At 47.8% G+C, this 15,487-nt stretch overlaps 25 non-coding genes across 25 annotated transcripts; all 25 read right to left on the bottom strand.

Annotated features, from left to right (window-relative positions):
• Window positions 1-183: 183 nt before the first annotated feature.
• Window positions 184-347, bottom strand: LOC137882801 (U1 spliceosomal RNA). The gene has a single exon (XR_011104224.1). It is a non-coding gene; the product is annotated as a U1 spliceosomal RNA (small nuclear RNA).
• Window positions 348-1,020: 673 nt separating this feature from the next.
• Window positions 1,021-1,211, bottom strand: LOC137882846 (U2 spliceosomal RNA). Its single transcript, XR_011104266.1, has one exon. It is a non-coding gene; the product is annotated as a U2 spliceosomal RNA (small nuclear RNA).
• A 179-nt stretch (window positions 1,212-1,390) lies between these two features.
• LOC137883143 (U5 spliceosomal RNA) lies at window positions 1,391-1,505 on the bottom strand. The gene has a single exon (XR_011104537.1). It is a non-coding gene; the product is annotated as a U5 spliceosomal RNA (small nuclear RNA).
• Window positions 1,506-2,001: 496 nt separating this feature from the next.
• On the bottom strand, window positions 2,002-2,165 carry LOC137882780 (U1 spliceosomal RNA). The gene has a single exon (XR_011104204.1). It is a non-coding gene; the product is annotated as a U1 spliceosomal RNA (small nuclear RNA).
• Window positions 2,166-2,838: 673 nt separating this feature from the next.
• LOC137882848 (U2 spliceosomal RNA) lies at window positions 2,839-3,029 on the bottom strand. Its single transcript, XR_011104268.1, has one exon. It is a non-coding gene; the product is annotated as a U2 spliceosomal RNA (small nuclear RNA).
• Window positions 3,030-3,208: 179 nt separating this feature from the next.
• LOC137882528 (U5 spliceosomal RNA) lies at window positions 3,209-3,323 on the bottom strand. Its single transcript, XR_011103964.1, has one exon. It is a non-coding gene; the product is annotated as a U5 spliceosomal RNA (small nuclear RNA).
• Window positions 3,324-3,819: 496 nt separating this feature from the next.
• Window positions 3,820-3,983, bottom strand: LOC137882663 (U1 spliceosomal RNA). The gene has a single exon (XR_011104091.1). It is a non-coding gene; the product is annotated as a U1 spliceosomal RNA (small nuclear RNA).
• A 672-nt stretch (window positions 3,984-4,655) lies between these two features.
• On the bottom strand, window positions 4,656-4,846 carry LOC137882940 (U2 spliceosomal RNA). The gene has a single exon (XR_011104357.1). It is a non-coding gene; the product is annotated as a U2 spliceosomal RNA (small nuclear RNA).
• Window positions 4,847-5,025: 179 nt separating this feature from the next.
• LOC137882630 (U5 spliceosomal RNA) lies at window positions 5,026-5,141 on the bottom strand. The gene has a single exon (XR_011104060.1). It is a non-coding gene; the product is annotated as a U5 spliceosomal RNA (small nuclear RNA).
• A 496-nt stretch (window positions 5,142-5,637) lies between these two features.
• On the bottom strand, window positions 5,638-5,801 carry LOC137882870 (U1 spliceosomal RNA). The gene has a single exon (XR_011104289.1). It is a non-coding gene; the product is annotated as a U1 spliceosomal RNA (small nuclear RNA).
• A 672-nt stretch (window positions 5,802-6,473) lies between these two features.
• LOC137882826 (U2 spliceosomal RNA) lies at window positions 6,474-6,664 on the bottom strand. The gene has a single exon (XR_011104247.1). It is a non-coding gene; the product is annotated as a U2 spliceosomal RNA (small nuclear RNA).
• A 179-nt stretch (window positions 6,665-6,843) lies between these two features.
• On the bottom strand, window positions 6,844-6,958 carry LOC137883144 (U5 spliceosomal RNA). The gene has a single exon (XR_011104538.1). It is a non-coding gene; the product is annotated as a U5 spliceosomal RNA (small nuclear RNA).
• Window positions 6,959-7,454: 496 nt separating this feature from the next.
• LOC137882659 (U1 spliceosomal RNA) lies at window positions 7,455-7,618 on the bottom strand. The gene has a single exon (XR_011104087.1). It is a non-coding gene; the product is annotated as a U1 spliceosomal RNA (small nuclear RNA).
• Window positions 7,619-8,290: 672 nt separating this feature from the next.
• Window positions 8,291-8,481, bottom strand: LOC137882941 (U2 spliceosomal RNA). Its single transcript, XR_011104358.1, has one exon. It is a non-coding gene; the product is annotated as a U2 spliceosomal RNA (small nuclear RNA).
• A 179-nt stretch (window positions 8,482-8,660) lies between these two features.
• On the bottom strand, window positions 8,661-8,776 carry LOC137882631 (U5 spliceosomal RNA). Its single transcript, XR_011104061.1, has one exon. It is a non-coding gene; the product is annotated as a U5 spliceosomal RNA (small nuclear RNA).
• Window positions 8,777-9,272: 496 nt separating this feature from the next.
• LOC137882882 (U1 spliceosomal RNA) lies at window positions 9,273-9,436 on the bottom strand. The gene has a single exon (XR_011104301.1). It is a non-coding gene; the product is annotated as a U1 spliceosomal RNA (small nuclear RNA).
• Window positions 9,437-10,108: 672 nt separating this feature from the next.
• LOC137882827 (U2 spliceosomal RNA) lies at window positions 10,109-10,299 on the bottom strand. The gene has a single exon (XR_011104248.1). It is a non-coding gene; the product is annotated as a U2 spliceosomal RNA (small nuclear RNA).
• Window positions 10,300-10,478: 179 nt separating this feature from the next.
• On the bottom strand, window positions 10,479-10,593 carry LOC137883146 (U5 spliceosomal RNA). Its single transcript, XR_011104539.1, has one exon. It is a non-coding gene; the product is annotated as a U5 spliceosomal RNA (small nuclear RNA).
• Window positions 10,594-11,089: 496 nt separating this feature from the next.
• LOC137882893 (U1 spliceosomal RNA) lies at window positions 11,090-11,253 on the bottom strand. The gene has a single exon (XR_011104312.1). It is a non-coding gene; the product is annotated as a U1 spliceosomal RNA (small nuclear RNA).
• Window positions 11,254-11,925: 672 nt separating this feature from the next.
• Window positions 11,926-12,116, bottom strand: LOC137882828 (U2 spliceosomal RNA). The gene has a single exon (XR_011104249.1). It is a non-coding gene; the product is annotated as a U2 spliceosomal RNA (small nuclear RNA).
• A 179-nt stretch (window positions 12,117-12,295) lies between these two features.
• LOC137883139 (U5 spliceosomal RNA) lies at window positions 12,296-12,410 on the bottom strand. Its single transcript, XR_011104533.1, has one exon. It is a non-coding gene; the product is annotated as a U5 spliceosomal RNA (small nuclear RNA).
• A 496-nt stretch (window positions 12,411-12,906) lies between these two features.
• On the bottom strand, window positions 12,907-13,070 carry LOC137882905 (U1 spliceosomal RNA). The gene has a single exon (XR_011104323.1). It is a non-coding gene; the product is annotated as a U1 spliceosomal RNA (small nuclear RNA).
• A 673-nt stretch (window positions 13,071-13,743) lies between these two features.
• Window positions 13,744-13,934, bottom strand: LOC137883035 (U2 spliceosomal RNA). Its single transcript, XR_011104447.1, has one exon. It is a non-coding gene; the product is annotated as a U2 spliceosomal RNA (small nuclear RNA).
• A 179-nt stretch (window positions 13,935-14,113) lies between these two features.
• LOC137882614 (U5 spliceosomal RNA) lies at window positions 14,114-14,228 on the bottom strand. The gene has a single exon (XR_011104045.1). It is a non-coding gene; the product is annotated as a U5 spliceosomal RNA (small nuclear RNA).
• Window positions 14,229-14,724: 496 nt separating this feature from the next.
• Window positions 14,725-14,888, bottom strand: LOC137882744 (U1 spliceosomal RNA). Its single transcript, XR_011104168.1, has one exon. It is a non-coding gene; the product is annotated as a U1 spliceosomal RNA (small nuclear RNA).
• Between the last annotated feature and the right edge of the window lie 599 nt (window positions 14,889-15,487).

A 15,487-nucleotide genomic window follows, 5' to 3' on the forward strand; every position in this document is an offset into this window, starting at 1 on the left:
GGCTGCTGCTTGGCACACCTGTCCAAGCCCTCCATGGTCAAGCACCATGGTCTAGTTAAGGACATCTTTCTTCCTTTTCACAAACGCACAGGACTCGGCTACAGGAATCGGCAAGCGGAATAGCAGCATGTTGAGGTCCATGTCCGTCTACCATCCGGGTGATATTTTTTTCAACTTAAAAATCAGGGGAGTGCGCGAACGCAGTCCCCCACTACCAGAAATTATGCAGTAGAGATTCCCACATTTCGGGAATTCGCAGTGGTCAGCACAACCGGAGTGCAATGGTTGAGCCTCGCCCTGGGTGAACAACCTTCTTGATCATGGTATCTTCCCTGCCAGGTAAGTATGAGTTGGAAGACACAGAGACAGGGGTGGCATTCCCAGACACAGTACTCTGGATGACGGTTCCCAGATGGCATAATCCCAGAGTCAGCATTAGCTTCCCTTGGCAAGCTGTTTCTGCTTCTGAGAAAGCAAACACAGCCCAGCAACCAAACGAAAATCTAAGCATGCTAACAATGGAAGGATCTTCGGAACACATTTCTCCCACAAAGAAGGGAAAATATCGGTGAGGAGAACACGCAATCATTTTAGGCCCATCCAAAAAGCCACACCCACTTCTCTCGGCAAACCCGGGCAATTTGCATTACTCAACACACAGCTTCACAGCATACAACAGACACTGCTGCACAGCTACGCTTGCACTTTTCTGGACAATCTGCAAACGAAATAGAGCCTACAAAATGACATCACCCACAATCTGACTCGGAGGACGGAAATTAGCATTCAGAGCTGGAAATTTCCCCAAGCAGTCAGGGCTGATGTATACAGTGATTTGAGGCTGGGAGCACAGTGTTGTTCCACAAAGGGCCTCGGTAAGGAGTAAACAGGGCCTTTGTTTGCCACAAGTCCCGGCCTTGAAGACAGACAGCGACTGTGACTCGCGTCGTTCATTTCAGAGTCAAATCAATCAATAGACTGATCCATTTAGATTGGTGTTTGGTTGTCCACAAGGCATTTAAAGAGTGCACCGTTCCCGGCAATGCTGCAATACCGGGTCAATGCGTGGAGTGAACGGAGCAAGCCCCTTTTTCATCTCCCAATGCTAAAAATCTGCTTAATACATTATCCTCATATAGAGGACATATCAGATATTAAACTGATAAGAACAGATACTACACTTGATCTTAGCCAAAAGGCCGAGAAGCGATGAGCCCCAACTGTTTGCTTCCTGAGGCAACCTCCTGACACATTTCTCCCTTGTCGTGGTGCAGTTCATTCAATGGGTCATGGCAGTGGCTGCTGCTTTGCACACCCGTCCAAACCCTCCATAGTCAAGCACCTTGGTCTAGTTAAGGACAGCTGTCTTTCTTTTCACAAGTGTACAAGGCTCAGCCAAACGGCAAAGCCTGCCAAAAATAGGTTTAACTCATTGGTGTTCCTCTCCACGGAAGTCTTTAGTAAAAGGCGAAAGACTTGTGCGTTATGAAGAGAAACCAAAGCAAGTACAGCACTCCTGTCGAGAGCAGCTGAAGACCCTAGTCGTCCCAGTCAAAACGCTCATGGTAAGCCTGAGTTGACGTGCCCTGTTCCAAATCCAAAGCCACACCCCTGCCCACATCTTAAAGAGGGCAATATTCTCCAATATACTATTTCCTTCCCTCCATTCAAAAGCACAAATCTCGCTGTGTTATTTTTTCTTCATTTCACTGTTGATTCAGAGCTGGAAATTTCCCCCAGCAGTCAGGGCTGATGTATACAGTGATTTGAGGCTGGCAGCACAGTCCTGGTGCAGTTCTTTCAATGGTGCATAGCAGTGGCTGCTGCTTGGCACACCTGTCCAAGCCCTCCATGGTCAAGCACCATGGTCTAGTTAAGGACATCTTTCTTCCTTTTCACAAACGCCCAGGACTCGGCTACAGGAATCGGCAAGCGGAATAGCAGCATGTTGAGGTCCATGTCCGTCTACCAACCGTGTGATATTTTTTTCAACTTAAAAATCAGGGGAGAGCGCGAACGCAGTCCCCCACTACCAGAAATTATGCAGTCGAGATTCCCACATTTGTGGAATTCGCAGTGGTCAGTGCAACCGGAGTGCAATGGTTGAGCCTCGCCCTGGGTGAACCACCTTCTTGATCATGGTATCTTCCCTGCCAGGTAAGTATGAGTTGGAAGACACAGAGACAGGGGTGGCATTCCCAGACACAGTACTCTGGATGACGGTTCCCAGATGGCATAATCCCAGAGTCAGCATTAGCTTCCCTTGGCAAGCTGTTTCTGCTTCTGAGAAAGCAAACACAGCCCAGCAACCAAACGAAAATCTAAGCATGCTAACAATGGAAGGATCTTCGGAACACATTTCTCCCACAAAGAAGGGAAAATATCGGTGAGGAGAACACGCAATCATTTTAGGCCCATCCAAAAAGCCACACCCACTTCTCTCGGCAAACCCGGGCAATTTGCATTACTCAACACACAGCTTCACAGCATACAACAGACACTGCTGCACAGCTACGCTTGCACTTTTCTGGACAATCTGCAAACGAAATAGAGCCTACAAAATGACATCACCCACAATCTGACTCGGAGGACGGAAATTAGCATTCAGAGCTGGAAATTTCCCCAAGCAGTCAGGGCTGATGTATACAGTGATTTGAGGCTGGGAGCACAGTGTTGTTCCACAAAGGGCCTCGGTAAGGAGTAAACAGGGCCTTTGTTTGCCACAAGTCCCGGCCTTGAAGACAGACAGCGACTGTGACTCGCGTCGTTCATTTCAGAGTCAAATCAATCAACAGACTGACCCATTTAGATTGGTGTTTGGTTGTCCACAAGGCATTTAAAGAGTGCACCGTTCCCGGCAATGCTGCAATACCGGGTCAATGCGTGGAGTGAACGGAGCAAGCCCCTTTTTCATCTCCCAATGCTAAAAATCTGCTTAATACATTATCCTCATATAGAGGACATATCAGATATTAAACTGATAAGAACAGATACTACACTTGATCTTAGCCAAAAGGCCGAGAAGCGATGAGCCCCAACTGTTTGCTTCCTGAGGCAACCTCCTGACACATTTCTCCCTTGTCGTGGTGCAGTTCATTCAATGGGTCATGGCAGTGGCTGCTGCTTTGCACACCCGTCCAAACCCTCCATAGTCAAGCACCTTGGTCTAGTTAAGGACAGCTGTCTTTCTTTTCACAAGTGTACAAGGCTCAGCCAAACGGCAAAGCCTGCCAAAAATAGGTTTAACTCATTGGTGTTCCTCTCCACGGAAGTCTTTAGTAAAAGGCGAAAGACTTGTGCGTTACGAAGAGAAACCAAAGTAAGTACAGCACTCTTGTCGAGAGCAGCTGAAGACCCTAGTCGTCCCAGTCAAAACGCTCATGGTAAGCCTGAGTTGACGTGCCCTGTTCCAAATCCAAAGCCACACCCCTGCCCACATCTTAAAGAGGGCAATATTCTCCAATGTACTATTTCCTTCCCTCCAATCAAAAGCACAAATCTCGCTGTGTTATTTTTTCTTCATTTCACTGTTGATTCAGAGCTGGAAATTTCCCCCAGCAGTCAGGGCTGATGTATACAGTGATTTGAGGCTGGGAGCACAGTCCTGGTGCAGTTATTTCAATGGGGCATAGCAGTGGCTGCTGCTTGGCACACCTGTCCAAGCCCTCCATGGTCAAGCACCATGGTCTAGTTAGGGACATCTTTCTTCCTTTTCACAAACGCCCAGGACTCGGCTACAGGAATCGGCAAGCCGAATAGCAGCATGTTGAGGTCCATGTCCGTCTACCAACCGTGTGATATTTTTTTCAACTTAAAAATCAGGGGAGAGCGCGAACGCAGTCCCCCTCTACCAGAAATTATGCAGTCGAGATTCCCACATTTGGGGAATTCGCAGTGGTCAGCACAACCGGAGTGCAATGGTTGAGCCTCGCCCTGGGTGAACCACATTCTTGATCATGGTATCTTCCCTGCCAGGTAAGTATGAGTTGGAAGACACAGAGACAGGGGTGGCATTCCCAGACACAGTACTCTGGATGAAGGTTCCCAGATGGCATAATCCCAGAGTCAGCATTAGCTTCCCTTGGCAAGCTGTTTCTGCTTCTGAGAAAGCAAACACAGCCCAGCAACCAAACGAAAATCTAAGCATGCTAACAATGGAAGGATCTTCGGAACACATTTCTCCCACAAAGAAGGAAAATATCGGTGAGGAGAACACGCAATCATTTTAGGCCCATCCAAAAAGCCACACCCACTTCTCTCGGCAAACCCGGGCAATTTGCATTACTCAACACACAGCTTCACAGCATACAACAGACACTGCTGCACAGCTACGCTTGCACTTTTCTGGACAATCTGCAAACGAAATAGAGCCTACAAAATGACATCACCCACAATCTGACTCGGAGGACGGAAATTAGCATTCAGAGCTGGAAATTTCCTCAAGCAGTCAGGGCTGATGTATACAGTGATTTGAGGCTGGGAGCACAGTGTTGTTCCACAAAGGGCCTCGGTAAGGAGTAAACAGGGCCTTTGTTTGCCACAAGTCCCGGCCTTGAAGACAGACAGCGAATGTGACTCGCGTCATTCATTTCAGAGTCAAATCAATCAACAGACTGATCCATTTAGATTGGTGTTTGGTTGTCCACAAGGCATTTAAAGAGTGCACCGTTCCAGGCAATGCTGCAATACCGGGTCAATGCGTGGAGTGAACGGAGCAAGCCCCTTTTTCATCTCCCAATGCTAAAAATCTGCTTAATACATTATCCTCATATAGAGGACATATCAGATATTAAACTGATAAGAACAGATACTACACTTGATCTTAGCCAAAAGGCCGAGAAGCGATGAGCCCCAACTGTTTGCTTCCTGAGGCAACTTCCTGACACATTTCTCCCTTGTCGTGGTGCAGTTCATTCAATGGGTCATGGCAGTGGCTGCTGCTTTGCACACCCGTCCAAACTCTCCATAGTCAAGCACCTTGGTCTAGTTAAGGACAGCTGTCTTTCTTTTCACAAGTGTACAAGGCTCAGCCAAACGGCAAAGCCTGCCAAAAATAGGTTTAACTCATTGGTGTTCCTCTCCACGGAAGTCTTTAGTAAAAGGCGAAAAGACTTGTGCGTTACGAAGAGAAACCAAAGTAAGTACAGCACTCTTGTCGAGAGCAGCTGAAGACCCTAGTCGTCCCAGTCAAAACGCTCATGGTAAGCCTGAGTTGACGTGCCCTGTTCCAAATCCAAAGCCACACCCCTGCCCACATCTTAAAGAGGGCAATATTCTCCAATGTACTATTTCCTTCCCTCCAATCAAAAGCACAAATCTCGCTGTGTTATTTTTTCTTCATTTCACTGTTGATTCAGAGCTGGAAATTTCCCCCAGCAGTCAGGGCTGATGTATACAGTGATTTGAGGCTGGGAGCACAGTCCTGGTGCAGTTCTTTCAATGGGGCATAGCAGTGGCTGCTGCTTGGCACACCTGTCCAAGCCCTCCATGGTCAAGCACCATGGTCTAGTTAGGGACATCTTTCTTCCTTTTCACAAACGCCCAGGACTCGGCTACAGGAATCGACAAGCGGAATAGCAGCATGTTGAGGTCCATGTCCGTCTACCAACCGTGTGATATTTTTTTCAACTTAAAAATCAGGGGAGAGCGCGAACGCAGTCCCCCACTACCAGAAATTATGCAGTCGAGATTCCCACATTTGGGGAATTCGCAGTGGTCAGCACAACCGGAGTGCAATGGTTGAGCCTCGCCCTGGGTGAACCACCTTCTTGATCATGGTATCTTCCCTGCCAGGTAAGTATGAGTTGGAAGACACAGAGACAGGGGTGGCATTCCCAGACACAGTACTCTGGATGAAGGTTCCCAGATGGCATAATCCCAGAGTCAGCATTAGCTTCCCTTGGCAAGCTGTTTCTGCTTCTGAGAAAGCAAACACAGCCCAGCAACCAAACGAAAATCTAAGCATGCTAACAATGGAAGGATCTTCGGAACACATTTCTCCCACAAAGAAGGAAAATATCGGTGAGGAGAACACGCAATCATTTTAGGCCCATCCAAAAAGCCACACCCACTTCTCTCGGCAAACCCGGGCAATTTGCATTACTCAACACACAGCTTCACAGCATACAACAGACACTGCTGCACAGCTACGCTTGCACTTTTCTGGACAATCTGCAAACGAAATAGAGCCTACAAAATGACATCACCCACAATCTGACTCGGAGGACGGAAATTAGCATTCAGAGCTGGAAATTTCCTCAAGCAGTCAGGGCTGATGTATACAAAGATTTGAGGCTGGGAGCACAGTGTTGTTCCACAAAGGGCCTCGGAAGGGAGTAAACAGGGCCTTTGTTTGCCACAAGTCCCGGCCTTGAAGACAGACAGCGACTGTGACTCGCATCGTTCATTTCAGAGTCAAATCAATCAACAGACTGATCCATTTAGATTGGTGTTTGGTTGTCCACAAGGCATTTAAAGAGTGCACTGTTCCCGGCAATGCTGCAATACCGGGTCAATGCGTGGAGTGAACGGAGCAAGCCCCTTTTTCATCTCCCAATGCTAAAAATCTGCTTAATACATTATCCTCATATAGAGGACATATCAGATATTAAACTGATAAGAACAGATACTACACTTGATCTTAGCCAAAAGGCCGAGAAGCGATGAGCCCCAACTGTTTGCTTCCTGAGGCAACCTCCTGACACATTTCTCCCTTGTCGTGGTGCAGTTCATTCAATGGGTCATGGCAGTGGCTGCTGCTTTGCACACCCGTCCAAACCCTCCATAGTCAAGCACCTTGGTCTAGTTAAGGACAGCTGTCTTTCTTTTCACAAGTGTACAAGGCTCAGCCAAACGGCAAAGCCTGCCAAAAATAGGTTTAACTCATTGGTGTTCCTCTCCACGGAAGTCTTTAGTAAAAGGCGAAAGACTTGTGCGTTATGAAGAGAAACCAAAGCAAGTACAGCACTCTTGTCGAGAGCAGCTGAAGACCCTAGTCGTCCCAGTCAAAACGCTCATGGTAAGCCTGAGTTGACGTGCCCTGTTCCAAATCCAAAGCCACACCCCTGCCCACATCTTAAAGAGGGCAATATTCTCCAATATACTATTTCCTTCCCTCCATTCAAAAGCACAAATCTCGCTGTGTTATTTTTTCGTCATTTCACTGTTGATTCAGAGCTGGAAATTTCCCCCAGCAGTCAGGGCTGATGTATACAGTGATTTGAGGCTGGCAGCACAGTCCTGGTGCAGTTCTTTCAATGGTGCATAGTAGTGGCTGCTGCTTGGCACACCTGTCCAAGCCCTCCATGGTCAAGCACCATGGTCTAGTTAAGGACATCTTTCTTCCTTTTAACAAACGCCCAGGACTCGGCTACAGGAATCGGCAAGCCGAATAGCAGCATGTTGAGGTCCATGTCCGTCTACCAACCGTGTGATATTTTTTTCAACTTAAAAATCAGGGGAGAGCGCGAACGCAGTCCCCCACTACCAGAAATTATGCAGTCGAGATTCCCACATTTGGGGAATTCGCAGTGGTCAGCACAACCGGAGTGCAATGGTTGAGCCTCGCCCTGGGTGAACCACATTCTTGATCATGGTATCTTCCCTGCCAGGTAAGTATGAGTTGGAAGACACAGAGACAGGGGTGGCATTCCCAGACACAGTACTCTGGATGAAGGTTCCCAGATGGCATAATCCCAGAGTCAGCATTAGCTTCCCTTGGCAAGCTGTTTCTGCTTCTGAGAAAGCAAACACAGCCCAGCAACCAAACGAAAATCTAAGCATGCTAACAATGGAAGGATCTTCGGAACACATTTCTCCCACAAAGAAGGAAAATATCGGTGAGGAGAACACGCAATCATTTTAGGCCCATCCAAAAAGCCACACCCACTTCTCTCGGCAAACCCGGGCAATTTGCATTACTCAACACACAGCTTCACAGCATACAACAGACACTGCTGCACAGCTACGCTTGCACTTTTCTGGACAATCTGCAAACGAAATAGAGCCTACAAAATGACATCACCCACAATCTGACTCGGAGGACGGAAATTAGCATTCAGAGCTGGAAATTTCCTCAAGCAGTCAGGGCTGATGTATACAGTGATTTGAGGCTGGGAGCACAGTGTTGTTCCACAAAGGGCCTCGGTAAGGAGTAAACAGGGCCTTTGTTTGCCACAAGTCCCGGCCTTGAAGACAGACAGCGAATGTGACTCGCGTCATTCATTTCAGAGTCAAATCAATCAACAGACTGATCCATTTAGATTGGTGTTTGGTTGTCCACAAGGCATTTAAAGAGTGCACCGTTCCAGGCAATGCTGCAATACCGGGTCAATGCGTGGAGTGAACGGAGCAAGCCCCTTTTTCATCTCCCAATGCTAAAAATCTGCTTAATACATTATCCTCATATAGAGGACATATCAGATATTAAACTGATAAGAACAGATACTACACTTGATCTTAGCCAAAAGGCCGAGAAGCGATGAGCCCCAACTGTTTGCTTCCTGAGGCAACTTCCTGACACATTTCTCCCTTGTCGTGGTGCAGTTCATTCAATGGGTCATGGCAGTGGCTGCTGCTTTGCACACCCGTCCAAACCCTCCATAGTCAAGCACCTTGGTCTAGTTAAGGACAGCTGTCTTTCTTTTCACAAGTGTACAAGGCTCAGCCAAACGGCAAAGCCTGCCAAAAATAGGTTTAACTCATTGGTGTTCCTCTCCACGGAAGTCTTTAGTAAAAGGCGAAAAGACTTGTGCGTTACGAAGAGAAACCAAAGTAAGTACAGCACTCTTGTCGAGAGCAGCTGAAGACCCTAGTCGTCCCAGTCAAAACGCTCATGGTAAGCCTGAGTTGACGTGCCCTGTTCCAAATCCAAAGCCACACCCCTGCCCACATCTTAAAGAGGGCAATATTCTCCAATGTACTATTTCCTTCCCTCCAATCAAAAGCACAAATCTCGCTGTGTTATTTTTTCTTCATTTCACTGTTGATTCAGAGCTGGAAATTTCCCCCAGCAGTCAGGGCTGATGTATACAGTGATTTGAGGCTGGGAGCACAGTCCTGGTGCAGTTCTTTCAATGGGGCATAGCAGTGGCTGCTGCTTGGCACACCTGTCCAAGCCCTCCATGGTCAAGCACCATGGTCTAGTTAGGGACATCTTTCTTCCTTTTCACAAACGCCCAGGACTCGGCTACAGGAATCGACAAGCGGAATAGCAGCATGTTGAGGTCCATGTCCGTCTACCAACCGTGTGATATTTTTTTCAACTTAAAAATCAGGGGAGAGCGCGAACGCAGTCCCCCACTACCAGAAATTATGCAGTCGAGATTCCCACATTTGGGGAATTCGCAGTGGTCAGCACAACCGGAGTGCAATGGTTGAGCCTCGCCCTGGGTGAACCACCTTCTTGATCATGGTATCTTCCCTGCCAGGTAAGTATGAGTTGGAAGACACAGAGACAGGGGTGGCATTCCCAGACACAGTACTCTGGATGAAGGTTCCCAGATGGCATAATCCCAGAGTCAGCATTAGCTTCCCTTGGCAAGCTGTTTCTGCTTCTGAGAAAGCAAACACAGCCCAGCAACCAAACGAAAATCTAAGCATGCTAACAATGGAAGGATCTTCGGAACACATTTCTCCCACAAAGAAGGAAAATATCGGTGAGGAGAACACGCAATCATTTTAGGCCCATCCAAAAAGCCACACCCACTTCTCTCGGCAAACCCGGGCAATTTGCATTACTCAACACACAGCTTCACAGCATACAACAGACACTGCTGCACAGCTACGCTTGCACTTTTCTGGACAATCTGCAAACGAAATAGAGCCTACAAAATGACATCACCCACAATCTGACTCGGAGGACGGAAATTAGCATTCAGAGCTGGAAATTTCCTCAAGCAGTCAGGGCTGATGTATACAAAGATTTGAGGCTGGGAGCACAGTGTTGTTCCACAAAGGGCCTCGGAAGGGAGTAAACAGGGCCTTTGTTTGCCACAAGTCCCGGCCTTGAAGACAGACAGCGACTGTGACTCGCATCGTTCATTTCAGAGTCAAATCAATCAACAGACTGATCCATTTAGATTGGTGTTTGGTTGTCCACAAGGCATTTAAAGAGTGCACTGTTCCCGGCAATGCTGCAATACCGGGTCAATGCGTGGAGTGAACGGAGCAAGCCCCTTTTTCATCTCCCAATGCTAAAAATCTGCTTAATACATTATCCTCATATAGAGGACATATCAGATATTAAACTGATAAGAACAGATACTACACTTGATCTTAGCCAAAAGGCCGAGAAGCGATGAGCCCCAACTGTTTGCTTCCTGAGGCAACCTCCTGACACATTTCTCCCTTGTCGTGGTGCAGTTCATTCAATGGGTCATGGCAGTGGCTGCTGCTTTGCACACCCGTCCAAACCCTCCATAGTCAAGCACCTTGGTCTAGTTAAGGACAGCTGTCTTTCTTTTCACAAGTGTACAAGGCTCAGCCAAACGGCAAAGCCTGCCAAAAATAGGTTTAACTCATTGGTGTTCCTCTCCACGGAAGTCTTTAGTAAAAGGCGAAAGACTTGTGCGTTATGAAGAGAAACCAAAGCAAGTACAGCACTCTTGTCGAGAGCAGCTGAAGACCCTAGTCGTCCCAGTCAAAACGCTCATGGTAAGCCTGAGTTGACGTGCCCTGTTCCAAATCCAAAGCCACACCCCTGCCCACATCTTAAAGAGGGCAATATTCTCCAATATACTATTTCCTTCCCTCCATTCAAAAGCACAAATCTCGCTGTGTTATTTTTTCTTCATTTCACTGTTGATTCAGAGCTGGAAATTTCCCCCAGCAGTCAGGGCTGATGTATACAGTGATTTGAGGCTGGCAGCACAGTCCTGGTGCAGTTCTTTCAATGGTGCATAGCAGTGGCTGCTGCTTGGCACACCTGTCCAAGCCCTCCATGGTCAAGCACCATGGTCTAGTTAAGGACATCTTTCTTCCTTTTCACAAACGCCCAGGACTCGGCTACAGGAATCGGCAAGCGGAATAGCAGCATGTTGAGGTCCATGTCCGTCTACCAACCGGGTGATATTTTTTTCAACTTAAAAATCAGGGGAGAGCGCGAACGCAGTCCCCCACTACCAGAAATTATGCAGTCGAGATTCCCACATTTGGGGAATTCGCAGTGGTCAGCACAACCGGAGTGCAATGGTTGAGCCTCGCCCTGGGTGAACCACCTTCTTGATCATGGTATCTTCCCTGCCAGGTAAGTATGAGTTGGAAGACACAGAGACAGGGGTGGCATTCCCAGACACAGTACTCTGGATGAAGGTTCCCAGATGGCATAATCCCAGAGTCAGCATTAGCTTCCCTTGGCAAGCTGTTTCTGCTTCTGAGAAAGCAAACACAGCCCAGCAACCAAACGAAAATCTAAGCATGCTAACAATGGAAGGATCTTCGGAACACATTTCTCCCACAAAGAAGGAAAATATCGGTGAGGAGAACACGCAATCATTTTAGGCCCATCCAAAAAGCCACACCCACTTCTCTCGGCAAACCCGGGCAATTTGCATTACTCAACACACAGCTTCACAGCATACAACAGACACTGCTGCACAGCTACGCTTGCACTTTTCTGGACAATCTGCAAACGAAATAGAGCCTACAAAATGACATCACCCACAATCTGACACGGAGGACGGAAATTAGCATTCAGAGCTGGAAATTTCCTCAAGCAGTCAGGGCTGATGTATACAAAGATTTGAGGCTGGGAGCACAGTGTTGTTCCACAGAGGGCCTCGGAAGGGAGTAAACAGGGCCTTTGTTTGCCACAAGTCCCGGCCTTGAAGACAGACAGCGACTGTGACTCGCGTCGTTCATTTCAGAGTCAAATCAATCAACAGACTGATCCATTTAGATTGGTGTTTGGTTGTCCACAAGGCATTTAAAGAGTGCACTGTTCCCGGCAATGCTGCAATACCGGGTCAATGCGTGGAGTGAACGGAGCAAGCCCCTTTTTCATCTCCCAATGCTAAAAATCTGCTTAATACATTATCCTCATATAGAGGACATATCAGATATTAAACTGATAAGAACAGATACTACACTTGATCTTAGCCAAAAGGCCGAGAAGCGATGAGCCCCAACTGTTTGCTTCCTGAGGCAACCTCCTGACACATTTCTCCCTTGTCGTGGTGCAGTTCATTCAATGGGTCATGGCAGTGGCTGCTGCTTTGCACACCCGTCCAAACCCTCCATAGTCAAGCACCTTGGTCTAGTTAAGGACAGCTGTCTTTCTTTTCACAAGTGTACAAGGCTCAGCCAAACGGCAAAGCCTGCCAAAAATAGGTTTAACTCATTGGTGTTCCTCTCCACGGAAGTCTTTAGTAAAAGGCGAAAGACTTGTGCGTCATGAAGAGAAACCAAAGTAAGTACAGCACTCTTGTCGAGAGCAGCTGAAGACCCTAGTCGTCCCAGTCAAAACGCTCATGGTAAGCCTGAGTTGACGTGCCCTGTTCCAAATCCAAAGCCACACCCCTGCCCACATCTTAAAGAGGGCAATATTCTCCAATGTACTATTTCCTTCCCTCCAATCAAAAGCACAAATCTCGCTGTGTTATTTTTTCTTCATTTCACTGTTGATTCAGAGCTGGAAATTTCCCCCAGCAGTCAGGGCTGATGTATACAGTGATTTGAGGCTGGGAGCACAGTCCTGGTGCAGTTATTTCAATGGGGCATAGCAGTGGCTGCTGCTTGGCACACCTGTCCAAGCCCTCCATGGTCAAGCACCATGGTCTAGTTAAGGACATCTTTCTTCCTTTTCACAAACGCCCAGGACTCGGCTACAGGAATCGGCAAGCGGAATAGCAGCATGTTGAGGTCCATGTCCGTCTACCAACCGGGTGATATTTTTTTCAACTTAAAAATCAGGGGAGAGCGCGAACGCAGTCCCCCACTACCAGAAATTATGCAGTCGAGATTCCCACATTTGGGGAATTCGCAGTGGTCAGCACAACCGGAGTGCAATGGTTGAGCCTCGCCCTGGGTGAACCACCTTCTTGATCATGGTATCTTCCCTGCCAGGTAAGTATGAGTTGGAAGACACAGAGACAGGGGTGGCATTCCCAGACACAGTACTCTGGATGACGGTTCCCAGATGGCATAATCCCAGAGTCAGCATTAGCTTCCCTTGGCAAGCTGTTTCTGCTTCTGAGAAAGCAAACACAGCCCAGCAACCAAACGAAAATCTAAGCATGCTAACAATGGAAGGATCTTCGGAACACATTTCTCCCACAAAGAAGGGAAAATATCGGTGAGGAGAACACGCAATCATTTTAGGCCCATCCAAAAAGCCACACCCACTTCTCTCGGCAAACCCGGGCAATTTGCATTACTCAACACACAGCTTCACAGCATACAACAGACACTGCTGCACAGCTACGCTTGCACTTTTCTGGACAATCTGCAAACGAAATAGAGCCTACAAAATGACATCACCCACAATCTGACTCGGAGGACGGAAATTAGCATTCAGAGCTGGAAATTTCCCCAAGCAGTCAGGGCTGATGTATACAGTGATTTGAGGCTGGGAGTACAGTGTTGTTCCACAAAGGGCCTCGGTAAGGAGTAAACAGGGCCTTTGTTTGCCACAAGTCCCGGCCTTGAAGACAGACAGCGACTGTGACTCGCGTCGTTCATTTCAGAGTCAAATCAATCAACAGACTGAGCCATTTAGATTGGTGTTTGGTTGTCCACAAGGCATTTAAAGAGTGCACCGTTCCCGGCAACGCTGCAATACCGGGTCAATGGGTGGAGTGAACGGAGCAAGCCCCTTTTTCATCTCCCAATGCTAAAAATCTGCTTAATACATTATCCTCATATAGAGGACATATCAGATATTAGACTGATAAGAACAGATACTACACTTGATCTTAGCCAAAAGGCCGAGAAGCGATGAGCCCCAACTGTTTGCTTCCTGAGGCAACCTCCTGACACATTTCTCCCTTGTCGTGGTGCAGTTCATTCAATGGGTCATGGCAGTGGCTGCTGCTTTGCACACCCGTCCAAACCCTCCATAGTCAAGCACCTCGGTCTAGTTAAGGACAGCTGTCTTTCTTTTCACAAGTGTACAAGGCTCAGCCGAACGGCAAAGTCTGCCAAAAATAGGTTTAACTCATTGGTGTTCCTCTCCACGGAAGTCTTTAGTAAAAGGCGAAAGAGTTGTGCGTCATGAAGAGAAACCAAAGTAAGTACAGCACTCTTGTCGAGAGCAGCTGAAGACCCTAGTCGTCCCAGTCAAAACGCTCATGGTAAGCCTGAGTTGACGTGCCCTGTTCCAAATCCAAAGCCACACCCCTGCCCACATCTTAAAGAGGGCAATATTCTCCAATGTACTATTTCCTTCCCTCCATTCAAAAGCACAAATCTCGCTGTGTTATTTTTTCTTCATTTCACTGTTGATTCAGAGCTGGAAATTTCCCCCAGCAGTCAGGGCTGATGTATACAGTGATTTGAGGCTGGCAGCACAGGCCTGGTGCAGTTCTTTCAATGGAGTATAGCAGTGGCTGCTGCTTGGCACACCTGTCCAAGCCCTCCATGGTCAAGCACCATGGTCTAGTTAAGGACATCTTTCTTCCTTTTCACAAACGCCCAGGACTCGGCTACAGGAATCGGCAAGCCGAATAGCAGCATGTTGAGGTCCATGTCCGTCTACCAACCGTGTGATATTTTTTTCAACTTAAAAATCAGGGGAGAGCGCGAACGCAGTCCCCCACTACCAGAAATTATGCAGCTGAGATTCCCACATTTGGGGAATTCGCAGTGGTCAGCACAACCGGAGTGCAATGGTTGAGCCTCACCCTGGGTGAACCACCTTCTTGATCACGGTATCTTCCCTGCCAGGTAAGTATGAGTTGGAAGACACAGAGACAGGGGTGGCATTCCCAGACACAGTACTCTGGATGACGGTTCCCAGATGGCATAATCCCAGAGTCAGCATTAGCTTCCCTTGGCAAGCTGTTTCTGCTTCTGAGAAAGCAAACACAGCCCAGCAACCAAACGAAAATCTAAGCATGCTAACAATGGAAGGATCTTCGGAACACATTTCTCCCACAAAGAAGGGAAAATATCGGTGAGGAGAACACGCAATCATTTTAGGCCCATCCAAAAAGCCACACCCACTTCTCTCGGCAAACCCGGGCAATTTGCATTACTCAACACACAGCTTCACAGCATACAACAGACACTGCTGCACAGCTACGCTTGCACTTTTCTGGACAATCTGCAAACGAAATAGAGCCTACAAAATGACATCACCCACAATCTGACTCGGAGGACGGAAATTAGCATTCAGAGCTGGAAATTTCCCCAAGCAGTCAGGGCTGATGTATACAGTGATTTGAGGCTGGGAGCACAGTGTTGTTCCACAAAGGGCCTCGGTAAGGAGTAAACAGGGCCTTTGTTTGCCACAAGTCCCGGCCTTGAAGACAGACAGCGACTGTGACTCGCG

The sequence above is a fragment of the Cebidichthys violaceus genome, unplaced genomic scaffold (assembly GCF_023349555.1).
Source record: "Cebidichthys violaceus isolate CVI_PGR_0920_01 unplaced genomic scaffold, fCebVio1.0.p SCAF_32, whole genome shotgun sequence".
NCBI lineage: Eukaryota > Metazoa > Chordata > Actinopteri > Perciformes > Stichaeidae > Cebidichthys > Cebidichthys violaceus.